We start from the raw sequence: 16,600 nt of genomic DNA on the forward strand, positions 1-16,600 counted from the left end.
AGTTTTCTTCTTTAGTGAGAGAACTGTTCATACCCTTTACCCATTTTAATGGGTAATGTGTCAAGTTTAATGTTTGGTTATCTTCTTCTTACTGATGAGCAAGAATTCTTTAAATAACCTGGAGACGAATCCTTTGTTAATTATTCATGTTACAAACATCTTCTCCCAGTACACATTTTAAAATGTCTTTAAGTATGGTTTCCATGCTTTAAGATATCTTTCCAGCAAGGAAACACTTAAGGTCAGAAACATATTGTACTATTTCCTATAAACCTTTTTTCCTAAAACTTTTTCACTTTCTTGTTTTATTTTAATTTAGACACGGGCGGGGGGGGGGGGGAGAGAGAGAAGGAGAAGGGCAGAGGGAGAGAAAGAATCTTAAGCAGACTCCACGCTCAGTGTGGAGCCCAATGTGGGGCTCAATGCCACATCCCGAGGGTCATGACCTGAGCCAAAACCAAGAGTCTGAAGCTCAACCAATTGAACCACCCAGGCACCCCTGCTTTTTTTGTTTTCTTTTGTTTTTTAACTATTTTGTATGGCTGGAATGAGGTTGAGATATAATCATATTACTTTTTTCCTTATGCATAACCAATGGTATTTCATCACCTTTTATTGAGTAATCATTTCTCTACTAACTTTTGATTCATTTTCTTTTAATGTTTATTTATTTTTGAGAGAGAGAGAATGCAAACAGGGGAAGGACAGAGAGAGAAGAGGACAGAGGATCTGAAGCAGGCTCTGCGCTGACAGCAGAGAGTCCAATGAGGGGCTCGAACTCACGAACCATGAGATCACGGCCTGAGCTGAAGTCGGATATTTAACTGAATAAGCCACCCAGATGCCCCTAATACTGATTCTTATATGAAAATGTGTATAGTGTGTGAGGGGTCTCTTCCTCAGTTCTCTTAATTCTGTCAGTCTCTTCTCTCCATTAATACCTTACTTTCTTAAGTTCTAGCACTTTATAAGTCTTAATATCTAGAAAGAGGAGTCCCTTCTACTTACTCTTCAAAACTGCCTTTATATTTTTAGCCCTTTACTCTTTCATATGAATTTTAGAACCAGCTTGTCAAATTAAAGGAGGAAAAAATTGGGGGGAATTTGACTAAAGCTGTACTGAATTATAGATTATTTTCAACGAGAATGGATTTATGATACTGAGCCTTCCTGTACACAAACAGAAAATCTCTGCTCTTAAGATTCTTTATGTCCTTCAGTAAATTTTTCTAACTCTTCCCCATAAAGGTCTTATGTATTTTTTTTTATAGCTGTTCTTAGGAACTTTATGATTTTTACTGCTACTGTAAATGGTACTATTTTCTAAACTATATTTTCTAATTGTTACTGGTGCATAAAAACTCAATTAGCATGCTGTGATGAACTGTTTCCTTCCACCTATGCCCCTACAACTTCTAGCTGTATGTTTGTGGACAAAGTGTGTAACTCTCAGTCCTTCATTTTCATCATCTACGAAAAAGTTAAAAATAGTAACTACCTAATGGGATTGTGACGTTGTGAGGATTAAACAAGAGTATAAAGCATTTAGTGCTAGACAGAAAAAATTAATGTTGAGTGCTATTTCACTGAATAATTTTTGTTCAGCAACCTTGCTCAATTCTCTTCTAATAATTTGACTGTAGACTCTTCTGGATTTGTAGACAATTAACAACAAAGATCTGCTGATTTGCTTTTCTTCCTTTCCAATCTTTTAACTTCTTCTTGTCTAATATCACTGACCCTCTAAAGAACAATTATCTTGTTCTTGACTTTAAATAGATTGTTTCTTAAGTCTCACCATTAAGAATAAAATTTTCATGGGGTATTTTGGATGGAAACCTTAAATATATTAAAGAAATTCCCTACTCTTAATTGCTAAGATAAAAAAAAATGAACAAGTGTTGACCTTTATCACATGATTACTTTGCATCTATTAAGAGATTATTTAGTTTCTCTTAATTTTTAAGTTTTGAATGTGGCAAACTAAATTTACACCCACTTTTAAAAGTCTTGCTTTTATACTTCTGTAAGTTCCCTTTACTCCCACTTCCCTTGTATCTTTGTAAGGATAGAAATGAATACAGGAGACTAAAGAAGGAAATGGAAGGACATGGTAATTAAAAAAAAAAAAAAAAGTCTTAAGCCAAAGTTCCATCTCAGGAACTCTAATAAACAAGGGAGTACTGTAAACATATTAGAAGTGACTTTCATTAAAGGAACACAAGCAAAATAATTCTATAGGGTACAAGTATAGACAAAGAATTCTAAAAACAAAAACTAACAGGTTGCTGATGCATTTTTAGCAACAAACTATATGACATAGATTTACATTTGCAGTCTTAAGTAAAGAGCTGAAGTGAACTGTGTTACTTAGTATTTTCAAATTTATTAATGGGGATATTGACAAGAGATATAAAAATTAACTTATTTTTAGCATGCACTGTCATATGTCCTGAAAGGATCTTTGGGCAACCAACAAACATAGCTTTGGAATCATTTAGTAAATAATCATGCCAGGGGAAAATGTAATATAATTCTTCTTTAGTTTATAGCTTTGAATATCAATTAAATTGGTTCAAACTAACCAACAAAGCTTTTATTTGACATTAAGTGAACTCAGAAATTGAGCTGTGATTCACTAGAATAATAATTCTACAAACCTTTTAAAGAAAAATTTCTGGATAGTTGAGCAAGATTCTAACACGTGACTCAAATATAAATTAAGCAGACTGAACCAAAAACACATTTTTCCAATACTACAGAACCTTTGGAACTTTCCCTTTTGCAAAAAAAAAACTTCAACATAAATAAAGCTTTTAGGATGCATAATGATATAAAGGAAGTTCTTTAAGTCGATAACTGAAAATACACATAAATAATTTTGATGTTGTAGTTTTATTGATCTTATAAAAAAAACAGCCTCCAAATCAGAGTAAAGAAGTTTCTTGCACACCAAACTTATAGTAAGTTTTTACTTGCTGGAATAAGGACATGTCCAAGAAGTTAAGTCTCTGACTCTATTTTTATCTCTGAAAATCTTCTGGTCTAGCTTGTATTAGTTCTCCCTCAACCTAGCTCTACCCATGGCCTGGTTCCAACTCCTATGATGAAAAAGATAAATTTAGTCCTAAACCAGATATCCAACAAAAACTGAGGGAAAAGTCTAGAAATGGTAATAGCCATGACACAGCAATATCATGACAATAACTACAGTATAGCTAATATTTATTGAGTGCTTACTATGTACCAGTGCTTTCCATGTGTTAACCAACTAAAACTCAGTTTGTGTTAGCATCACACTCTAAATGAATTAAACTCAAAATATAAACCAGTATCTGATCACTAGAATCTTCTTCTTAAAAGTTTATGTCACAAAAACAGGTATATTAAGTAAAATCTAATTCATCTCCCATTACATTCAACGTGATGACTTTTAAATGTAATAAAGGTTATAAGAATAATACTTTCATGCTTTTCCTTTCTTCAATGTATCCAGCTCTAATTATCAAAATGACCTATGACTCATATTCCTTTTCTTCAGTTTATTTCATGCTATCCTATAATATCTAAATATGTGGTAAAAATATTCAATAGGCATAAAATTTTAGCAACTCTATTTGAAGATTTACAAATACATGAACCAATGGCCTAGTAATTGAATGTTTTTATGCCTTTCCAATAATAAAACAAATAGTCCAATGAAGGTCATCCATTCAATCAAGCCTATTATTGGCCAGGCATGAACAGGTGAAAATGAACTGGATGGACTAAGCATATGCAGATACAGTGTTAGTCCTGATTCTGCCAATAACTTGCTCTCAGATTTTAGATGAGATAAATAACCAGTCTAGATGTCAGTTTAATAACATGAAAAATGAGAAGTTTAACCAATTTACAAATTTGAAATTTCAGTGAAAATACCTGCGAAATCATGAAATACTCTGACAAAATATAACGTTAGAACAGCATGGGAAGCTCCGAAGTCTGTGGAAAACCTCTTTGCTGTAGGAAAATTTATCAGAAGGAAAAAAAAAGACATCATTTAAAACTTCACTGAAGAGCTAGTAAGAAAATAAATTAGGCTTTGTAAATCATCTTGGAAAAGGCTGGTATAAAAATTTAGGATACAAAGATCGCTGTTAAATGTTACTGGTTTTACGCATACTAAATCAGGGTTATTAGCACTTTTTAAGTAAAATTAATTTTAATTAAATCATTGGATTTATTTTTCTTCATGAAAACCTAAAATAGTAGTTAGTAATTATACTGGCTTTAATGTGAAAGGCATTCACAGCTGTTGATTATATCATATGATACACTATTGCTATTTCTTTGCTAGCAAATCCTTGGTAAATGGTACGATGGCCATTTATAATATTATTTTTACCAGAAAATGCTATATACTTTATAAAGATTGATTTTTGAATTAGGTTTCATGAATTTACTGCAGTAATACAATTATGCATCAAGTTCTGGAAATAGTTATATAAGCATGTTGTATAAATTAGTTATATAAGAACTCTTTACTACTATTTTAAGTAATAGAAAAAAAGGGAAATATTATGTATAGGCTCTGAACTTCTGCAAATTTATATTCTATCAGATTTATACTCAGGATGTAAAATTCTCACTGTCTCCTTAGGAAGTACTTCTAATTTTTAAAGCAGGAATACAGCAGTTTTAGCCTTGAATTTCATGCCTCTCCCTCTCCACCCACCACCAAAGTAGATGTCCAAGAAAACCTTTAGATAAATATGAGTATTAAATCTTAATAAGCTGTTGAAGTTGTCGTGGGTCAAGAAAGTACAGAATCATTTTTGATTAATATATCATAAACAATTTTGGAAGTTAAGAGAAAAAAAACACAGTTCTCTAACTGATGCGTGTTAACAGCTGCAAGGGACTACCACAGAGAAAACATGAGACCAGCTCAGGGATGAGGCTCTGGAATGCGGACGACCGTAACAGTTTTGATATCTGTACATTCCAACCTCAAAGGGAGGAAACCAGGTATTCAAGAAATGCCATGTACAATGCTAACATAAAAATAGCATTGACAGTGAGGGCTCTTGACTGAAAAACTGGAAAGCTACTAACAGTTACATAAGTCAAGAATGCTTCCATTTACTTACGAGAGAGAGGAGCATTTCAAAAGGCATTACCCTCTGGAATGCAAAGGGATGACACTAAGGCATCTAGAAGATAAATCTACAGTAAATTTTAGAGAAGAATCTTTCAGACACAGAAGAGATAAGAGCAATGCACTTGGAAAAAGAGAAGCAGAAAACAGGCAACGAATGGCTTCTTCAGAATATCCAGCACAACCCTTATGTGCAATGGCATGCCTATGCTTTACAAAAATATTTGGGTATTTGAATAAAAACGTTTCTCTTTTCCAGAGTTGAGAATGAAACCAAAGCAACAGCACACTGCCGCACTTCCTCGAGGAGCACACACACAGATATAAGCTAGAAAGTGCATGGTATGTAGCTCTTTAAAAGTCACAGTTCCCACGGAAAATAGTCATCAGGTTAAGATAAGGCACTCTCATTATTTACATTATACATTTACTTTTCCAGGAGCTATACATTTCAGAAATATCAGAGGAGGCTCAAATTTAGCCTATGTGATTTTAGGGTGACATAAATAAGCTATACATGCTTCTTGCTAAGATTGATACTGGTTATTTTAAAATTTAAACTACAAATTAAAATAAGTGTGATTAGCTTTGTTCCCCAACTCTGTACAAAAAAGAAGCAAAAAAAATTTTTTTAACTTGGTGACTTTACCACCTCAGTTATTATATAAAAGACTCTGACTAATTGTATTTCTAAATACAGCACAAAATGATTTGCATTTTAGCAGAGAAGAGGAGGAGGAAACATGGGGTGGATATAAATCCCTGACACTAAAGGATTCTAACACAGGAACGACATGTTATATACAGATTAGAGAAATGTCTCTAATAAGGATTTTAAAATAACCCAAAGGAACTGCTACTATTTGACATGAAGCTTAAAAATGAGTACAATTTCAGGAAGACATTTATTTGTATACTCTCTCTTAGAAAAATTAAAATATAATAACTACATATTCTTAGGGATTCAGTAACATCAAAGGTAGGAGGGCTATCATAAAAACTACATGAAATTCTAGAAACCTGAAAATTTAGAACCTTAACAGTGTGAAAATTGTTTTATTGAAATTAAATTTTTATTAGATTAAAAACAGATTAAATGTAGATTGAAGTGTCATCATATTCACTTTGATGTCATATAATCCTCTGTGCTTTATTAAGCCATGAAGTTTGCTGTTCAACACTGATGTGATCATAGGTCGTTTTTTGTTTGTTTTTGTGGGTTGGGTTTTTTTTTTTTTCCCTTTTTGCAGGAGCCAGAGGGGGAAGGTTCTATATTTGGAAAGCACAGAACTGATAATGAGGACATTTTATTTAAAGACAAAAGTCTTAAAAGCCTGCCTTACAAAAAAACCCTGACCATTAGCATGGAGAATAAGACATAGATTTTGCAATCAGACAGACCTGAGGGTTTGAGCCCCCTCTCTTACTACTTCCCAATCTGCAAGCTCTTGAGCAAATTACCTATTTAAGTTTCCATTCCCACAAATACACAATGAGGATGACAGTAATAATACCTACCTGTTAGGGCTACTAGAATGCTTACAGGAAATTGTATATGCCAAGTACTTAACTCAGTAAGTGTCGATAAGCTATTTTTACTATTATAATTTCTCTTTACGTTTGGTCTACAAACATTTAGAGTCCTCCACAGCACAGGGCTGACCAGAACCTGAGTCAGCTTTCCAAAGGAGGCTTAATCGCATGTGGTCGTACCTCCTCAATTCAGAGCTGAAGTCACTATGGAAGGACACACACAAACATGAAAGCACTTTCCAGTCCTTCTGCCTACACTTGTCTTACATGTTAGGTTTACATGCAGAAACTTTAGATTTCTGCTCTCTTCTACTGAGTACCATAGAGTATTACCTAATACTTAAAAAAACAAGTTATGGTCTCAAACCATTATCACATGAGCAACAGGTGCTTTAAAAAAAAATTGACAATGAAAATGAGCTCTAAATTCTGCAATTCCCCCACTTAATTTTCAAACCCCCGGTTTTGAAAATTAAAATATTGATTCATTTAAATGGTAGTGGAACACTCCTGAGAAGAAAATGTTCAGCTGCTTAACAGGGCTGATCTGTGATTCTGAGAAAACTGCAAATTCCATGCTATAAAGAAAGGCATTTCTTATCAATGTCTAAAGAAACACCATAAATACAGAATTCTACCCTAGTGCTAAAAAAAAAAAAAAAGAAAAAAGAAAAAAGAAAACCTCTGCAAAAGGAAAGAGTTAATACACATATTTTAGAAACAAAGATGGTTATCCTTAATAACACCAATAAGGAAAAAAAAAACACGGCATAAAGGTAAAAGGGCAGAAGGGTTACTTTCTTATGCCAATTTGAAGAGACTTTTTATACAATGTGTTCAATTCATTTTGGTAAGTCAGTGCTGCCTATTTTCAACTAGTCGATAATGGAAATATTATTAACCCACCAGGAAAAAGTTATGTTCTTTGAGTCACAAAGACTTTTGTGCATTAACCTAAAGTATAGAAAACATTAAGAAATAAGCTGATTTGAAACAGAAAAATGGGTAGTTCCTGAAACTAACTATGAAAGTAAGAACTACAGTGCCCAATACCTATGTGGTACAATCTACTTGAAAATAATTAACTTCAATAATCTACTTTAATAATCGCCTCTCTACAGACATGACAAATACTAAAGCTCAATTACTCAATTTCTGAGTAATTAAAAAATTAACCATCCACTTCAAAGCAACCAAGGAAACCTGTGCCCAAATAAAACGTAATATTTCAGACTCCGTGAAATATTCTGTTGCTGAAGTCAAACATCTGAATAACCAAGATATCCTTACCTCCTGCTGTGGCACAGGTTTTAGGATATTTAAAATGATTCCCAGGGACTGTGCTCAGCAGTGGATCCGACAGCACACAGCAGCTCTACATTCCGTGCAAAAGCATGCAGAATGAACCACAGTCCCACGGCTCGGACCGCATCCACCACAGGGTAACTCCGAGTCAGGTCTCCACAGCACTTTTAGGTTCCAGCTCTGCTTTGGGGCGTCCCTTTCAAGCACTTTCCTTTGCCGGTTTTGGTCCCTACCCAAGGCGAACCGGCTTGTGTGTGGGCACGAGGCTCGCCTCAGGAGCTCACTCCTTCTCTCTGCACACGTACTGCTCCTGCAGCACACAGAAAGGGCCCTGCCCAAACCCACACTCGCAGAACAAGCTTTGCCAGAATAGCTCCACCCATCAACCTCACACAGGTGAGCACTCCTGCTCAGAAAAACACCAGTAGGAGAGTGGCATTTATTACATTTTTAGTCTTGGAGAAAGTTACTTATTCTTTGGTTGTTTATATTTGCCATCTAGATGGGAGACAATGTATCCAAAAAAATGACAGGTGTTTTAGGCCCAAATAAAATATGAATAGTAATTGATCAAGCAGGAAGTATTCCCAGTAAAAGGCTGAATCACTAAAGTAGCAGCAACAAGCTAGGAAAACATACATTTTTAACATCTTTGCTGGTAATGACCTCTAACTGTGCTTCAACTAACACGTAAAAAAGGAAAAAAGTATCAGTTTACACTGCCTCTGTGTGAACAACTCTGAGGAACAACACTCTGTTAACCAGAAGAATTGAAAATCCAGAATTAAATTTTCCTGAGTATGACCTCCTTTATAAGGTACCCAAGTGTAAAATTCTTTTTTTCTTAAATTTTTTAATGTTTTATTCATGTTAGAGAGAGAGAGAGAGAGAGAGAGAGAGAGAGAGAGAGAGAGAGGCAGAGAGAGAGAGACAGAGAGAGAGAGACAGCACAAGCAGGGGAGGGGCAGAGAGAGAGAGGGAGACATAGAATCCAAAGCAGGCTCCAGGCTCTGAGCTGTCAGCACAGAGCCTGACATGAGGCTCGAATCCACAAACCATGAGATCCTGACCTGAGCCAAAGTCAGACACTTAACTGTCTGAGCCACCCAGGTGCCCCCAAGGGTTAAAATTCTAACTCTCCTTATATATTCAAGAGATTCAATATTTATACTAAATAACAGTGCACATAGAATTATTTGAATACATCAATTGTAAGAGACTAACATATTTTGCTACAAATGACTTTTTTACAAATACAAATGTAAATCCACATTCAGATATTTGTTTCTAGTAAACAAAATAATGCTACTATGTGCTAGACACAATTCTAAGTATTTCACAGATAAGTCTCCATTATGACCTTATGAAGTTGATTCTAATGTTATTTCCATCTTAGACAGGAGGAAACCAAGGCAGAGGGGTTAAGCAAAAGCCAAGGTCACACAATAGGGAATGTCAGATTCAAGATACCCAAAGTGTAGCTACCATGCCAAAATCTTCTGCTGTTGATCAAATTTATTCTCTCCTTCCTTTCTAAACACAGCTCTGAATATAAAATTATTGATAAATGGTAGGCCATAGTAAGAAAAACAATGAATTGATGTAATTTTAAAATATGAAAAGCCCCAGAGAATTCCAATATGTAGCAGGAACAAAACATGTTAATTTTTACCAGTGGAACAGCTGTGGATTTATGGATTGTTTGTTGTTGTTGTTGTTGTTGTCGAATAGGAAATGAGGCTTTCAAAGTTTATTCATAGCGGAGAAGGCAAAGCCAGTCTTTAAAAAATTGTTTTAACTAATAAACATCCTTCCTCCCACCCTTTCAGAGGTTAGTACCCTTTCAGAGGTTAGTACTCCCACCCTTCAGAGGTTAGTACTAAAGACAAAGGGGCTGGGTGGGGGAGTAGAGAATAGGAAAGAGAGGAAGAAAAAAGAGAAAGAAGGGGGAGGGGAGGGCCATGCTATAGAAAAGCCATCTGGGGATACTCAGTAGGACTCATAGACCCCTTGTGTTACCTAACATCTAAGCACAGATGGGAATGCATAAATTCGACAACTGTTTGCCGGAGTGCAGGGGAAGTCCATAATTAATAACAGTAACTCTCACCTGAAACCAAAAAGGCTGCCATGTATGCTCCATAAAAATACACAGTAGGAAAAGGAGAGTAGGCAGAAACTGCTGAGCACAGAGTAAGGTCTGTTGTAATCTCATTCACTGCGGTGTGACAGCATCAATTTCCTGGTTTGGATAACGTGCCATTATGTTACATAAGACGTTAAAACTGGGAGAAGTTGGCTTTTGAGTATATGGGAGTTCTCTGTACTATTTTTGCAACTTCTTCTGACATGAGAAGTATTCAAAATTAAAAATTAAAAAATATGGCTGACTGAAAGCATCATGTGTTTTTCGTTTTTTTTTTTTTTTTTAAGTGCATTTATTTGTTTAGAGAGAATGAGAGAGCATTAGCAGGGGAAGGACAGAGAGAGGGAGAGAGAATCCCAAGCAGGCTCTATGCTGTCAGCGCAGAGCCCAACTCAGGGCTAGATCCCACGAACCATGAGATCATGACCTGAGCTGAAATCAAGAGTTGGAAGCTTAACCGACGGAGCCACCCAGGCACCCAGAAAGCACCATGTTTTGTCTTCCAATGACGGTTTATGGCACAGGAGAGGTCACTTGTTATTTTTCTCTCATATTTAACAAAGTGTCTGGAGGCTCTCCTGTGAAGGGCTAACATGAATCTGTGCGGGTGGTGGGGTTAACAAGGAACTAAATGGGAAGGAACAGCTACACTGTAATCATTCTATCGTAAGAATTACCTGTGTTACTCAAACTCTTCACAGTATGTCTGAAAATTCTGCAGGTTTCATGGCCTGAAATATACCCAGAATCCAATCACCTCTGCCCACTTTTACTGCTACCACACTGATCTGAGCCACCATCATCTCTTGCCAGACTCACTACAAACAGCTGCTGCCCGTCTCCCTTCTTCTACCCAGGTCTCCTGTCCTTAACGTGGCAACCAAAGTGATCCTCCAAATAAGGCCAAGTAACAGCTCTGCTCAAAAGCTTCTAATGTCATCCCATCTAATTTTAAATGAAAGCCAAAATCCATACCCAGGCCCCAAAGAGAACTTGACTCCTTTCACCTCCAGACCTCACCTCACGTCACTCACTGTTGTGGTCAAACTGCCTTCCAGCAAATCCTGTAGCAAGCCAGGCATATGTCCAGCTCAGCAGCCCCACATTTGCAGTTCTCGGTCTGGAAAGCACCCCCCAGGTAAGTGCTTTGCTCCCCTCCTCATCTCCCTTCAGGCACTCGAAAGTAACCTTCTAATGAGCCCTTCCCAACCACTCTACCCACCTTTGGAATGATAAGCCCACATGGGCCACATCCCAGCACTTCCTAACCCCTGCACCCCTTTCCAGACTTTTCTGCATAGCACTTATCATACTATATAGATTTTACCACACTATACCTTTTACTCCTTTGTTTACCTTTTTCTCTCCTTCGCATCACACTTGAATACAAAACCCCAAAATGACAATATTTGTCTGCTGTGTTTGCTGTTTTGGTCCTAGTACTTAGTATGTACTTCATAAATTCTGATCAATGAATGAGTACTGGAAATGACCAAAAATGGGAACAGCTGCTTTACTTACGGAGAAGACTGATTAGGGGCCTACACCTAGCACTGGCTAATGGGCATACGGGAGGTCAGGAAACATTTTTGATTACTACAGTAGAAATTGTTCATATTTTTAATTATCAATCAACTGTATTAGAGCAAACATTATATATAAAGGATGTAAACTGGTATAAAATAAAATATCCACCAGTAACCAAAACAATTTAGGTGAGGAAAAAGACATAAAAAGTGAAGAATCAAATTCAAAATAAGATGGCTCATTACTATACACTATTTCCAAATGACGGATACAAATAATAGCTACTGACGGCTAAAATGGAGTCCCTTTTTATTCAAAATATAGTCTTAGGATGAGGATCGTTGAGTCACCTGGGAGTTCATTGGAAATGCAGAGACCCAGGTCCCACCCCAGACCCACTGAATCACAATCCACAGTTTTTAATACCACCTCTCAGGCACACTGAACACACATGAACGTTTTCGAAGCAGTGGTCTAAAGAACCTTCATGAAGAACATAGTAAACATTTCAGCGAGGAGAAAGATCAGAGTCCGAGTAAGCAGGGAAACCCAAAGTATACTGCAAGGTAAAGAAACATGTTCCTGACACTAAAGTATAGATAAGGGAAACATTTGGTTACAAAGACGAGATAGTTCCAGTTATTTATGGAGCACCTCAAATTCTAGACTAAAGATTTTGTGCATAATTCTGGAGCAGAGGGACATTACTGAAGTTTTCTGAAGCTAGGGATTATGAGATAAAAGTTGTATTCTAGGGGTGCCTGACTGACTCAGTCAGTACAGCATGTGACTCTTTTCTTTTTTAAGGTTATTTATTTATTTATGGGGGGGGGGGGGAAGAGAGAAAGGGAGACAGAGATTCTTCATGCTGTCAGCACTGAGCTCGACATGGAGCTTGATCCCAACCTGAGCCGATATCAAGAGTCAGACGCTTAACCAACTGAGCCACACAGGCGCCCTGAGTGTGGGACTCCTGATATCAGGGTTGTGAGCTTGAGCCCCACATTGAGTGTAGAGATTACTTACATAAAACTCTAAAAAAAAGAAGTTATGGGGGCACCTGGGTGGCTCAGGCACAGGTCATGATCTGGAGGATCGTGAGTTCAAGCCCCACATTGGGTTAACTGCTGTCAGCACAGAGCCCGCTTCGGATCCTCTGTGCCCCTCTCTCTGCCCCTACGCCACCTGCGCTCTCTCAAAACAAACATTAAAAAAAAAAGTTTGATTCTAGAAATTCATGTTAGCAGTATTAAGAGAGAGGAAATAATCATGTGTCCACTGTATGAACCTCCTGTGAGACAGGTAAAGATGAATGAGACACGCTTACCCTTTGTGAGGAGACAGCACTTTGGGATCAAGTGGCAGAAGTGCCGTTAGACTTGGCCAGGGGTAAACAGGACATGGGGGTAGGGAGAGAGGGGTTAGCAAGCTCTCACAGAGGAAGCAGGTCATGGCCTGAAGCCTGAAACACAAGGAGGATTTCAAGTGGCCAAAATGGGGAGGAGGGCACTTCACACTCTGGGCACAATGGGAGCACTTTGAGGGCACGTATGTTCACAGCACACAGAAGCAACGCCCAGCAGAGTGCACTGGGAGAAAGACAAGAACAGGAGAGCAGAGGAGGAGGATGCCTACAAACGCTGTTACAGAACAGAGTGTGGAGTGAGGGTTTATACGCAGTTTGGACAGACTGAAGGATACTGTTTGGGTTAATTAGTCATGAGAGAGGATGAAGGCTGACTGAAATTAGCCCATTAAACAAGGTCCTAGAAGCACTTCTCTTCGTCCTCCATTAAACCCATCTTTGCCCCAACTTCTGTTCTGTTAGCATAAGCCTTGTGAAAATCCAAATGTGTTTTTATTCATGCCTATTGTAATAAAAGCTAAACATATTAAATAAATATTTGTTTTGAGAGAAAGAACAATAAACTTCATCTCTACTCAATGTTCTACAGTGGGACAAATTCTGGATTTTGAGTGAATCAACCACAAATGAGTTCATTTATGTCTTGGTACACCACACAGTGAGAGCTACGTTAAGTATTGGCCATGGTTACCACCAGACATCAGAAAATTTCAGCAAATCCCAGCTGTGAACCCTCAGGCAAGCTGTTTAACCTCCCTGAGTTTCCTGGGCTCCATTTGTTAATGCAAGGTGTGGCAGGATACAGGAATACACCCCCTACCCCCAAACCTCACAGGACTGCATCAAGAGTCAAATTCCAGGGGCGCCTGGGTGGCGCAGTCGGTTAAGTGTCCGACTTCAGCCAGGTCACGATCTCGCGGTCCGTGAGTTCGAGCCCCGCGTCAGGCTCTGGGCTGATGGCTCGGAGCCTGGAGCCTGTTTCCGATTCTGTGTCTCCCTCTCTCTCTGCCCCTCCCCCGTTCATGCTCTGTCTCTCTCTGTCCCAAAAATAAATAAAAAAACATTGAAAAAAAAAATTAAAAAAAAAAAAAGAGTCAAATTCCAATTGACAGAAGGGAAATAAAAGTATCCATAAACTCTCAAGCACTTGACAGATATGTGCCATTATGAATCTTCTACCTGTTTTTCCCTAATGCAGAGTATGAAAATATTATCTTAATCTGTCACTTGCAATGTATTCAGAAAGAAACTTCCCAGGGCATTCTAGCATTTTGGTACAAATCTGTATCTTACATCAATGCCTTCCAGGGTGCTGATTTTAATATCCGATTCTTGAAGTACTGGCCTCCAGAATATAAGGAAGCATATGTTCAATACAATGCTGCACACAGGATAACAACCTGTACCTACTTTACTTGATACAAAATGTCTGGTCAGTGACATGTTAAGGAAACATGGTTACAGAAGAGGAAAGTGCTACAAACTCGAAGAAAGAAAACAAACAATCCAGGAGCAAACAGACAAAAATAAAGGAAAAAACTATAATTAAGCAAAGTTGCAAGTAAAACAAAGAAAGCAAGACACTAAAGGACCAATTCCCTAAAAGAAGAAAATAAAGAACTTTTTTTAATTTCAAAATTATGCTACAAATTTAGACTAATTTGTTACCTTATAAACTACTTCTTACCATAAGACTTTCATCAGTATTATATCTAATTACTAAGTTTTTTCTCGAAATGAAAGCCTCAGCTACTTTTATGTCTGCTAATCAAAAAATTCAGCTGTCGCCCCCCCCCCAAAGCCAAATATTTATAATGCAAACTCCATTCAAGTGGCATCCAAAGAGGCTCCTTCTCCCATCATGGTCCCAGGAAAACTACTATAATTCATTTGTCTTAGTGGTATACTGTGAGATGTTGGCATATAGATTTTACCAACAAATATTAATTTTGTTATCTACATAAATCTAGTTTTTGACACTCTGGAATTTAAATGACATAAGAGTGGATAAATATAAATCAATAAATACTACAGCTGACATTTATTAAGTATCCAAGGGCTTTAGATGCCTTATCCCTAATCTTCAAAGGGATGTTGCCTCACTTTTTTAAATAAGGGAATTAAAAGTCAGAGAAGCCAAATGTAAAATGTGGCACAGGGATTAAAACTTGAGGTTGGAAGCCTATGCTCTTATCCCTTCAACTGTGTTGTTTTCACACATGTATATAAATTAAATATCTAAATTAAACCTACTGTCAGAAAATATCTATGTTATGGGTGGTTGCATTAAGAAGGACCCTTGGAAATCACCTATTTGGAAAGGATGGAGTTAAGGAGAGATACAATCTATTTTTTCATATTCTATAAAGTAATACTTTTTTATTGTAAAGGGGTTGAATAATACAGAAGCAAACAGAGAAAAAAATTAAATTTCTTTTGCTGATGTCTACAATCTCATTCCCCTTTCTAGTTGGTATATATCCTTCCAGATCACTTTCTATGAATTTACAATGAGATTATTCTATGTTGTGATTTGCTTTTTCATTTAACAATAAATCACAGAAAACAATTCCATATGACTTTCTTTTTAAGGGCTGCAGAATATTTCACACACATAAATAGATAAGGAAGTATCTATTTTGAAACTGTGATTTCCAACATTTGAATATTAAAGCAATACTGCAAAGAATATTTATCTGGATGGGAGACATATTTAAAGAATGAAAAGTGACCAATTCAAAAATGACAAAGGACTTGAACTGGCATTTCTCCAAAGAAGATATACAAATGGCCAATAAACACATGAAAAGATGTTCAACATCATTCCATTTCTGTATAATCACCACCTGGATCCACAGAACACTGCTAGCACTCCAGAATCCTCTCTCCTACCCATCCCAGTCACCTATCCCCTTCCTCCCGCCCAAAGTTAACTGCTATTCTGAATTCTAACACCACAGAACCATCTTAAACTCTGTGATTCTGAACTCTCTCCTCATCTATGTGGAATTATACGGCGTATGTATGCATGTACGTATAGCACGCTTCTCTCACTCAACACTTATTTTTGTGAGATTCACCCATATTGTGGCAGACAGCCAGAACTCATTTCATTTTCATCAGTGTAGAAGAATCCGTTCAATGAATGTGCCTTTATTTATCCATCCCATTACAAATATACCTCTGGTTTTTCAAGTTTTTTGACAATTAGGACTAAGGTTGCTATAAACATTCTATATTGACCTAAGAGTGAACCTGCTGGACCCCAGGGTATGTGTCAACTTCAGTATGTAATACCAAACAATGATTGTCCCACATTATCTCCCATCAGCAGTGTGAGAGAATTCCTACTGATGTATATCCTTGCCAACCTTTGGTATTATTATTCTTAAATTTTAACCTCTGGTGGGTATGTATTAAAGAGTCAATGAGATTTCAGTTTGCATTTCCCTAAAGACTGATGACGTTTCCCATCTTGTCATACACTTATGAGCATTTTGGATATTTGTTGTAAAGTACCTATTCAAGTTTTCACTTAATTAAACAAATCATTTTATCGGTCCCTTTCTTACTGATTCTTTAC

The 16,600-nt window shown here is 37.1% G+C and overlaps 1 protein-coding gene across 6 annotated transcripts in view; it reads right to left on the reverse strand.

Moving 5' to 3' along the window:
- The window catches only part of ARHGAP32 (Rho GTPase activating protein 32), a 300,175-nt gene that overhangs the window by 53,117 nt on the left and 230,458 nt on the right, over positions 1 to 16,600 (reverse strand). The window contains exon 1 of one of the 6 annotated variants that reach the window (XM_058687309.1): positions 7,964 to 8,301. The exons of the other annotated variants lie outside the window; for them this stretch is intronic. The gene's annotated coding sequence lies outside the window, so the exon portion shown is untranslated. Of the gene's footprint in view, positions 1 to 7,963; positions 8,302 to 16,600 lie in introns of those variants that run through there. 6 annotated transcript variants of the gene reach the window in all.

The sequence above is a fragment of the Neofelis nebulosa genome, chromosome 10 (genome assembly GCF_028018385.1).
Source record: "Neofelis nebulosa isolate mNeoNeb1 chromosome 10, mNeoNeb1.pri, whole genome shotgun sequence".
Lineage (NCBI taxonomy): Eukaryota > Metazoa > Chordata > Mammalia > Carnivora > Felidae > Neofelis > Neofelis nebulosa.